The sequence below is a fragment of the Humulus lupulus genome, chromosome 1, assembly GCF_963169125.1.
Source record: "Humulus lupulus chromosome 1, drHumLupu1.1, whole genome shotgun sequence".
NCBI lineage: Eukaryota > Viridiplantae > Streptophyta > Magnoliopsida > Rosales > Cannabaceae > Humulus > Humulus lupulus.
This window is the reverse complement of record NC_084793.1, coordinates 65,560,167-65,571,584: the sequence shown is the minus strand read 5'-3', so window position 1 is coordinate 65,571,584 and position 11,418 is coordinate 65,560,167.

Below are 11,418 nucleotides of genomic sequence, written 5' to 3'. Positions count from 1 at the left end.
AATATATTAACGTATGTCGATATATCGCAGCATAGGGGCCGATATATCGCCACACGGGAGATACGAAAAGCACGTCGACGTTGCACGAATGATCGAACCACCCTCGGGAATACTGGCAGAGGCGATATATCGCCTATAGGGGGCGATATATCGGCCCCACCTATGTATTTTTGAAAACTCGATTTTTCAATTTTAAAATTAGCTTTAACCTCTTGACTAGCCTCTGAATGTTTTGACTGAGTCTTCAGCACCTGTTGAATGAATATTCAAATATTTTTCAATTAATACTCATTACTTTTATTCAAGCTAGAAGAAGATAGTTCACTCCTTGAACTCTATAAATAGGAGTACCCAACCATTATTCTCATTCTTCAAGCTGTGTTCAGAACCTTCAAGGTGCTAGGGTTGCTATAGAGTGATAAACACTTGGGTTGGGATAAAAGATTTATCATCTTAAGCTTTATAAACACTTGGGAAGTGAGATTTATAGTGTGTTTTCAATATCAAGGTGTAGTTTGGTTCTAGTACATTCAAAGGTATTCCTAATTTTAAGTTCATTTCTGTATGGTTCCTTAGTTTCCTTTAGTTTTCTTTACTCAAATTCTAACTCGTTGTTTCCATTCTTGGTTAGGTATTCAAGTTCTTTGAACTTAAGGGTTCTTTTCGGAGTGTTCCAAATCCCTACCTTGTTCTCATAAATGTCGGTATTGGTAAGGAAAATAGGATAGATTTTGTATGCATTTATGTTTTGATATACGTTTATGTTATATGTATGATATGTTTTTAGTTGTTTTAGTATATGAATTGTTTAGCTAACAATCACATAATTTGTTTAGATAACAAATATATAACTTGTTTAGATAACAAGTCCCAATAGTATATTCCTTAGGCATATGATTGTTTAGATAACGAGCCTCATAAGTTTATATGACTTGTTTAGATAACTAAGCCCCGTAAATTTATGGGCATATGATTGCTTAGCTAGCAAGTCCCAAGAAGTATGATGGCCATTATAATGCATGTTTTATAGTCATATGTTTTGTAGTCTTATGTTTATGTTTTATGCTATATGTGCTAGTAGATTTTCCTTGCTGGGCATTAGGCTCATTCCTTTATTTTTATGTATGCAAAAAAATAGTTATGGCGGCCGAAGGATTCTTGGCAGCTTGGTGTGTGTATTAAGGATGAAGGGATTCGATGGACTGTGTGAACGATTCGAGGACGACGTTATTTTTAGTCTCTTTAAATTATGTTTTTATGTATTTTCTGCTTTTAGCTTTGTAAACAATTTCTTTTAGTTTGAAGTTATGTTTTATTTTAAAACAATGGGATCCCGTACCAGTCGTTATGTATTCCAATATTTACTTGGGAGTTTTTAATAAAATTATGATTATTTCTAATGTATGTTTTAAAAAAAAAAATAGTAGCTAAGTCTAGTAGTTTTAATGGTCCAATGTCTTAGAATTAGTTGGGTCATTACAGTTGGTATCAGAGCAACAGTTCATTCGCATGGAGTTCTCCTTGATACACACGCTCAAGCTCCGAATATAACCGCCAATGTAAGTTTTTATGTGATAGTTATTATGTTTATGTGTTTAGCTAACATTTTAGCCTTATGTTTTCAGTTAAGAATGAATGGAGCATTAACTTATGAGGATATCCGAGCCATTAAGGCCTTGAAAAGAATTAGAGAACCAAGAAACACCGTAGGAGTGCTAGAAAGAATCACTCGAAGATTACTCTTATTCCACAGGGAGATAGGTCACCTCCAAGAAACTAAGCAAACCATGATGAGAGTTACAGAGCAATATGTTTTCTTGATTAGACTTTTTAAAGATTATCCTATTATAATTGCAGCATTAGAAGACATATGGGAGACGATAGATGATGAAGATGAATTACCGGTAGCCATGAGATATTATTTTCTCATACTTAGGTTCACCTCTAAGATGGAGTTCCAATTCACAAATGAGCAAAAGCATAGAACTTTTACGAATCTTCCTCGAGGGAATTTTGAGGCTCAAGATAATGATGACTACGAAGAGATAGACGATGATATGTTAGATGAAGGATCAGATGTAGAAGATATTGATTTTTAGAATAGATTAGTTTCTTTATTTATTTTGTTTATTATTTGTTTGCATTTATGATTGTAAATAGTGAAAACTGTTTTTCCAAATTAATATCATTGTTATTTTGATGACATGTATGAGTTTGATTTTCTTTTGCAATCATAATAAATAATAAATTTAATAAATAATGACTAAGGTCTGTGAGGGTGGATACAAATCAATGAACCGGGTTCTATATTGAGAGCTAGGGGGCCATAGTAGTGGGAACGATTTTACTGATCCTAGCCCTCCCTCATTATGGTTAACTTTGGAACAACGATGAGTTTCGAGCCTGAGGATTAAGTCATATAGGATGATTAGAAACAAACTTAGAAAATAATAAAGATGGCTTATTTTTTTAAGTTTAGAAACACACCCTAATTAAAAGAAGGCTTATATAATTTTTTTCATAAAAAGTCATAATAAATAGGTTCGAGTTATGTTTGCTTAGATTAAGTTTTTTCCTTAAAGCCTATTAGGGTAAGTTTTAACATGTTTTCCTCAACTGTTAAAACTCCACTGAAGATTTCGCACAGAAGGTCTGCTCGCACCAATGCCAATGCCTCTAATGCTGCTCCTGAGATCAATGAAGCCCCTCCAGTTCGCAGAAGTGGAGTGCGTGCTACTGCCAATCAAAATGCGCCGCCGCCGCCTCCATTGGTTGACAACACTGCAGAAATCGCTAGACTACGACAGCAAGTTGAGGAATTACTGCAGCAACATCGACAACAGGCTTAGGCTCAGCCTTAGACTTAGCTTCTGCCTTTGCCTCTGCCTCTGGCTCCACCACAATCGCAGCCTCCGCAAATGGCTCAAGCACCCCATCAAGTTGGACCTTATGGGGGATGGCCAATGGCGAACTATGTGCCATACCTAGCTCAGCGCATGGAGACAATTTACGAGTGGTTTCATAAGCAACACGCTCCAAACTTTGAAGGGACAACATACCCCTTTGAGGCGGAAGAATGGCTCAGAAATGTGGAGCCAATCCTAGCGCACATGAATCTCGGCAACGCGGACCACATATCCTGCGTTTCGTCTCTACTCAAGAAAGATGGTAGAATATGGTGGGACTTAGTTCAGCAAACTCACGATGTCGCGACAATGACTTGGAACAGATTTGTGGAGCTGTTCCAAAAAAAGTAATAAAATTCGGCAGTCATCGCTTCAAGGGTCGAGGAGTTCGCTGGTCTGAAGCAAGGGAGTTTATCAGTAGCAGAGTATGCTCGACGGTTTGATCGATTAGCCAAGTTTGCACCAGAAATGGTTCCAACCGACTTTCTGAGGGTGACCAAGTTCGTTAGAGGACTTCGACCAAAGATTGAGCTAGGGGTTAAGTTAGCAAACTCGGGAAATACTACCTATGCCAATGTTCTAGAAACGACAATAGAAGTAGAAAGGCTACATGCGAATGTTAGTAAAGAGGAGGCTAGTAAGCCTGAGCCTAAACAACCAAGTCAACCTCAGAATGGTCAGAATAACCACAACAACAACAGCAATCAGTCTAGCAACAATAATGGTCAGAAAAGAAAGCATCCTGACAACAAGCAATCCGACAACAATAAATGGGCACGGACGAACAATGGAGGTAATAGGCCGGGTTATGTAGAATACCCGCAATGTGCTAAGTTCCAAAAGAAACATCCTGGTGAGTGTCGTGCAAACACCAAGGGATGCTTCAACTGTGGTCAGGAAGGTCATCAAAAGAGGCAGTGTCCCCACCTCAAGCTAGAGGGAAAAAGGGAAGACAAGATGGTTCCTACCAGGGTATTTGCCTTAACCCAAGGAGAAGCTGACGTTAGCAATAAAGTAGTTACAGGTTAGGTTTCTATCCTCAATAATGTATGTTCTGTATTATTTGATTTGGGAGCCACTAACTCGTATATATCGTTAGGAATGATAGAGAAATTAGACAAACCTTGTGAAAGATTTAGAACTAGGTTTGTAATTGAGTTGCCTTCGGGCAAAATAGTCCTATCATCACGGATAGTACGAGGCGTATCAATCAAGAATGAGAAAGTAGAACTAGAAGGAGACCTGATAGAACTGGAGATCAAAGACTTCAACGTGATACTAGGCATGGATTGGCTAGCAAGGCATGGCACAACCATCGACTGTAAATGCAAGAAAGTGACGTTCGAGACTCCGGACGGACAGAGATTATGCTTTATGGGACAAGTTTTAGGATTACGCACACCACTTATATCATCTCTCAAAGCTCAGAGGATGATAGAAAAAGGATGTCAAGCATTCTTAGCCAGCGTCATGGATATGGTAAAGGAACTACCACTAAAGGTTGGAGACGTCCACATTGTAAAGGAATTCCCAGAAGTATTTTCTGATGACTTACCAAGGTTACCGCCGACTTGGGAAATTGACTTCACAATCGAATTAGTACCGGGCACCGAGCCTATCTCCAAGGCACCATACCGGATGGCACCTACCAAACTCAAGGAGTTGAAGATGCAGCTACAAGAACTCCTAGACTTGTGTTTCATTAGACTGGGCCATTCCCCATGGGGAGCACCGGTTCTATTTGTGAAGAAGAAGGATGGAAGTATGCGGATGTGCATAGATTATCGCGAGCTAAATAAGGTGACGATTAAGAATAAGTACCCGCTATCCCAGATTGACGACTTGTTTGATCAACTCCGAGGATTGACCATGTTCTCAAAGATCGATTTACGATCCTGGTATCATCAACTCAAGTTACGGGAAGAGGATATTCCCAAGACAACCTTTAGAACTCGTTATGGGCATTACGAGTTTTTAGTTATGTCTTTCGGTCTTACCAACGCTCCAATCGCATTTATGGATTTAATGAATATGCTTTTTAAGGACTACCTGGATAAATTCATCGTAGTATTCATCGACGACATCTTGGTGTACTCAAAGGACGACGTCGAGCACGAAAAAACATTAAGGTTGATCTTGTTGCGACTAAAGGAGCATTAACTTTACGCCAAGTTCAAGAAGTGTGAATTTTGGCTTTCGCAAGTAGCATTCCTTGGGCACATTGTATCCAAGGATAAAGTTGCAGTAGACCCATCTAAGGTAGAGGTTGTGAAGGATTGGCCAAGACCAAAGAATGCATCTGAGGTAAGAAGCTTTCTGGGATTAGCAGGTTATTATCGGAGGTTTGTAGAGGGCTTTTCTAAGATAGCCACTCCGCTTACCAACCTGACCTGGAAGCAGTAAAGGTTCAACTGAACTGATAAGTATGAAGAGAGCTTCCAGTTGCTTAAAGATAAGCTGTGCTCAGCACCAGTACTTTGTGTACCGACACCCAACGACAAGTTTGTAGTCTAATGCGATGCGTCGAAGCAAGGGTTGGGTAGTGTGCTGATGCAAAATGACAAGGTGATAGCCTACGCCTCAAGGCACCTGAAGGAGTATGAGCAATGCTATCCAACACACGATATGGAGTTGGCAGCGGTGGTCTTTACGTTGAAAATCTAGCGCCATTATCTTTATGGAGAATGGTGTGAGATTTATACAGACCACAAAAGCTTAAAGTATTTCTTCACTTAGAAGGAGCTCAACATGAGGCAGCATAGGTGGTTAGAACTAGTGAAGGATTATGACTGTGAAATCCTATACCACCTGGGAAAGGCAAACGTAGTTGCTGATGCGCTAAGTAGGAAGAGTTATGGTAGTATAGCAGCACTAGCCGGAATAGAAAAGCCGCTAAAGCAGGAGATGATCAGTGCCGGAATAGAAGAAGTCATCGATAAGCTAGCTAACTTGTCCATCTAGTCAAGTCTGTTAGAAGAAATATAGATTGGACAATGGCATGATGACATATTAGTAGCACATATGGATGCAGTTAGAGAAGGTAAGGCCACATATTTCTTCATATCAGGGCAGGGGTTATTGAGATATATGGATCGGGTATGCGTGTCAAATGATCAAGGGATTAAGATGAAGATCTTAGAAGAAGCGCACAGTACCCCATACTCAGTTCACCCAGGGTCGACTAAGATGACTCAAGACATTAAGGCAATATATTGGTGGCCAGGAATGAAGAAGGATATAGCGGAATTTGTGTCTAAATGTTTAGTATGCTAGCAAGTGAAAGCGGAACATCAACGACCTACAGGCTTATTGCAACCTCTTAGCATTCCAAATTGGAAATGGGACTATATAGCCATGGATTTCGTGACGGGTTTACCATGAACAAGTAAGCAACATGATTCGGCTTGGGTAGTAATAGATAGACTAACCAAGTCAGCTCATTTCCTACCTGTCAAGATTATGTATACCACAGATCAGTACGCAGATGTTTATGTCTGAGAAATAGTACGACTGCATGGAATCCCTAAGACTATAGTGTCTGATAGAGGATCGGTGTTTACATGAAGATTTTGGGGAAGTTTGCAGCAAGATATGGGTACCAAGTAAAGTCTTAGTACGACATTTTATCCTCAGACAGACGGTCATTCCGAGCGTACCATACAGATTTTATAAGATATGTTGCGCACATGTGTACTTGATTTTGGAGGATCATCGAGTAAGTATTTGTCGCTGATAGAATTCTCCTACAACAATAGCTACCAGTCAACGATCGAGATGGCGCCTTATGAGTTACTTTATGGAAAAAGGGGCCGATCACCGTTACATTGGGATGAGGTAGGAGAAAGGCAACTTCTTGGTCCCGAAGTTGTTAGAAAAGCTCATGAAAGCAATAGCGCTGATTAGAAAGCGTATGCTCGCTGCTCAGAGCCGTCAAAAAAGTTATGTGGATGCCAAGCGACGTGATGTGGAATTCAAAGTTGGAGATTAAGTCTTCTTGAAGACATCTCCTATGAAAGGTGTGAAGTGGTTTTGGAAGAAAGGCAAGCTTAGTCCCAGGTTTATAGGTCTTTTTGAGATATTGAACAAAGTGGGAGTGGTTGCATATAGATTAGCCCTACCGCCAGCTCTAGCAGATAGCCACAATGTGTTCCACATCTCGATGCTATGAAAGTATGTGTCAGACCCATCTCACGTCCTCAAGTATGATACGATAGCACTCCAGAAAGACTTGAGTTACGAGTAACGACTGGTTAGCATCCTAGATAGAGGGATGAAGCAGTTACGGTCCTAGAGTTTTCCGATAGTCAAAGTCCTATGGAGTAATAGTTCTAAACGGGAGGCAACGTGGGAGTTGGAGGAGGACATGTTAGCCCGATAACTGGAATTGTTTGGTAGGTAAATTTCGAGGACGAAATTATTTTTAGTAGGGGAGAATTGTAGAGTCCCAGAACTTTACTTAGCTAGTTAGATAGTAGTAGTAGTAGCTAGTAGTAGTTATAGTATGATAGTTACTGTGGATTTTGGTTCAAGTCGGGACTTAGTTGAACACTCGTAGAAACACTTATATATTTTATAAGTTTAACCTATAGTTTAAGAATATTAATTATAACATAAAGTTTGATTAATGTAGCTGATTATAAAGATGTTATTTATTATACTATAAGGTTTAGATAGAATTAATAAGATCATGACACTTGTCGTATGCATGTTTATTTAATGATTTAATTATAGTTTAAATAAAAGAAAGTTTAAGAAAGCTCTAGAATCTTCCACGACCATTAAGAGCATGACATTTGCCACAATCTTGTTTATTTGTGGATTTAAGCATTTTAAGTGGATAATTCAAAAATAGAAGTTTCTAGAAGCTCTAGACTCTTCCAAAACTTGCTGGAATCTCGTATTACTCAATCAAACCTGATTAATTAATTCAAATTATGCTGAAAAAGTGCAATTACATGTTTAATATACTCACGTATGCCGATATATCATGAATTGGAACTCCATATGGGCATATGATTGCTTAGCTAGCAAGTCCCAAGAAGTATGATGGCCATTATAATGCATGTGTTTATAGTCATATGTTTTGTAGTCTTATGTTTATGTTTTATGCTATATGTGCGAGTAGATTTTCCTTGCTGGGCATTAGGCTCATTCTTTTATTTTTATGTATGCAGGAAAATAGTTATGGCGGCGGAAGGATTCTTGGTAACTTGGTTTGTGTATTAAGGATGAAGGGATTCGATGGACTGCGTGAACGATTTGAGGACGACGTTATTTTTAATCTCTTTAAATTATGTTTTTATGTATTTTTCGCTTTTAGCTTTGTAAACAATTTCTTTTAGTTTGAAGTTATGTTTTATTTTAAAACAATGGCATCCCATACCACTTGTTATGTATTCCAATATTTACTTGGGAGTTTTTAATAAAATTATGATTATTTCTTATGTATGTTTTCTAAAAAAAATAGTAGCTAAGTCTAGTAGTTTTAATGGTCCAATGTCTTAGAATTAGTTGGGTCATTACACACTTTCCTATTCTGCATCAACACACACCCCAATCAATTCTTAGATGCATCACAATACACCACGAACTTCCCTCCCTCTGAGGGAACACAAAGGATCGATGCAGAGATCAATTTATCTTTCATTTTCTGAAAGCTTTCCTCACATTTCTCAGCCCATGTGAACTTTTGGTGTTTATGAGTTAGGTTGGTCAAAGGTGTGGCAATCATAGAGAAATCCTCGACAAAATTACAATAGTAGCCTGCTATCCCTAAGAAGCTTTGAACCTCTGAGGCATTCTTGGGTTGGGGTCAGTCTATAATGGCCTCGATTTTTGCTGGATCCACCGCTATTCCATTATTGGACACTCTATGCCCTAGGAAAGTCATTTGTTCCAGCCAAAACTTTCACTTAAAGAACTTAGCATAAAGTTTGTGCCCTCATAGTCTGTTGAGTGTAAACCTCTGGTGCTCCTCCTTAGTCTTTGAGTAGATAAGGATATCGTCTATAAACACTACTACAAATTTATCCAAGTAGTCCTTAAACACCCTGTTCATCATGTCCATAAATGTCACTGGGATGTTAGTGAGTCCAAAGGACATCACCAGGAACTCATAGTGCCCATAGCGGGTTCTGAATGCTATTTTTGGAGTATCACTTTCATTTCTCCCTTAAAAGAAAAGAGTTCCCCTTCCTCATGTCTGAACTCTAATTTCTTTCTCTGACAGTCTATTGTTGCTCCATATTTTGCTAACCAGTCCATACCAAGTATAACATCATAATATAGTATGTCTAACTCTATGAGGTTTGATGGGCACTCTCTGCCTTCTACTACTATGGAAGCTAATTGTAACCACCTAGATGACGACATAATGTCTCCTCTTCGTAACATCCCAGTTTATCAATTACATTTATAGCAACAGAAGGTAAGTCACTCAAGAATCAATGAGGACTCTTCATATCATACCAGAAATAGGAAGTTGACCTGTGACGATGATATTACCGTTGACTGCATCCCCTTGAGCCAATGCAAAGACCTTGCCAGACACTAGATTGCCATTGGTACCTTGCCCTACTCGTGTTCTCCACTATGGGAAATCTTTATTTTAATGTCCTACTTGGCCGCACTTGTAACACTTGTTAGTGCTGCTTGGCAGTCTCCTAGATGTCAGCACAAGCATTTGGGGGCAAGTAGGATACTCAACCTTGCGGTTCTGCTTGTTTCTGCGGTTATGACCATTATTGAGATGGTTGTGATGTTTGTGGTTGTGGTGGTTGTTGTGGTTGCTACCATTCGGGGCCGGGGGTCTAGGCCTCTTTTCATTGCCATTGTTCTGTCCCTCATAGGCCTTTCTCTTATTGCCCTCATGGAAGCCCTTGTTCATTTTGGCCTCCCTTCTAGCAACATTATCCTTCCATATGTGATCCTCTAAGTACTCCTTATCAAGATCCTTATCCAAAATCTCAGTGTAGCAACCACCTCATCATTCGTCATCTTTACATCCCTAGCAATCATGGGCTTCAGCCCTTTTACAAATCTTTAAACTCTCATGGCCTCAATTTGTACTATTTTAGGCGCAAACCTTGCCAATCTATCAAAATTTTGAGCATACTTGGTGATAGAAAGGATTCCCTAAATAAAAGTCACAAATTGATCAACCCTACTTGCTAGTACAACTACACTATAATACTTTTTCCTAAATGCTTGCACAAAATCTACCGAGGTCATAGTATGTAAGTCACGGGTCTACTTCACCGCATTTCACCATATGCTTGCATGCATCATAAGTAGGTGAGCTACACATGAAACCCTTTGATGGCCATTAAGCTCTATATGATCAAAGATAGGCCCCACTGACTTCAACCAATCTTCTGCCACCACAGGGTCAGCTTTTAATTGACAGTCATGTGGAGATTGCTTCCTAAAATGTTCATAAACTAACTCAAAACTGTAGCCCATTGGTAATGGTACATGTGGTTGTACTGGAGGCTCAGGCTGTGCTAACGGTACTTGGGTTGCTTGGGGCACTTTCCTGGCTTGGGCCAACTCTTCGTCTCTCTGCCTCAATTGTTATCTCAACCTTGCTATCTCTGCAGCTAAATCACCGCTGGTGTAGCTGGGGCTGGTGGCTGGGCTGGTGGCATTCTTGTGTTAGAGATTTCAGCAGTAGTAGGGTTTGCAGAGGCACCTCTTCCTCGGCCTCTTCCCCTTCCACGTCTTGCGCCTCTTCCTCTTGTCGACATGATGAAATTCTAAGGCACCAAAAGAAAATCATAAGAGAGGATAATCACATAGTTTTTTGATTACTTAAGGGCCAATCGTAAAGGTTTCCATGCATATTTATATCCATACATCATCTAGAGTTTGCAAAGAGAGAGAAAAATATAGATAGAACTTATAAATATCCATAGTTACTCAAAAGTACCCCATAATCAAAACATCCAAAAACATCCCAAAATAACCATAATAATCCAAAAAATTTCAAGGATCTTTGTTAAAGTCCAAAATATTTGGAGGAATTTTGAAAAGGACTCTAGTCCTCTACTGTGGACTCATCCCCTAAATTGTAGTCAAAGATATCCTTCGAAATGTGGAAGTACTCAGGAGCGCTTGCTAAAATCTTTCTCCTATCATCCATCTCGGGATGGCAAATAGTAGCTCACGGAGGGCCATCTCACCTTTTTTGTCATGAACGGTCTCCAACCTTTCCTCCAATTCTTGTATGCCATTCCAAACCAGCAATATCTCCATTCATTGGAAATTGAAGAACTCCATGAACTCGTAGACAACATATTTGAAGGTGGCAAACTCCAAATCCTCCTCAAAGGTACCATGCCACGCCGTGACCCACCAAAGTACGGCCTCAGGATGCTCTGTAGTACTTCTCTCAGCACCTAATGTTGTTTTATGGGCCATAGGAGTGCCCCTCTTTTGTTCTATGGGCCACAAGAGTGCCCCTCTTTTATTGATGATCCCTTCACTACTAAAAAACTGTACTTAGGAAACACAA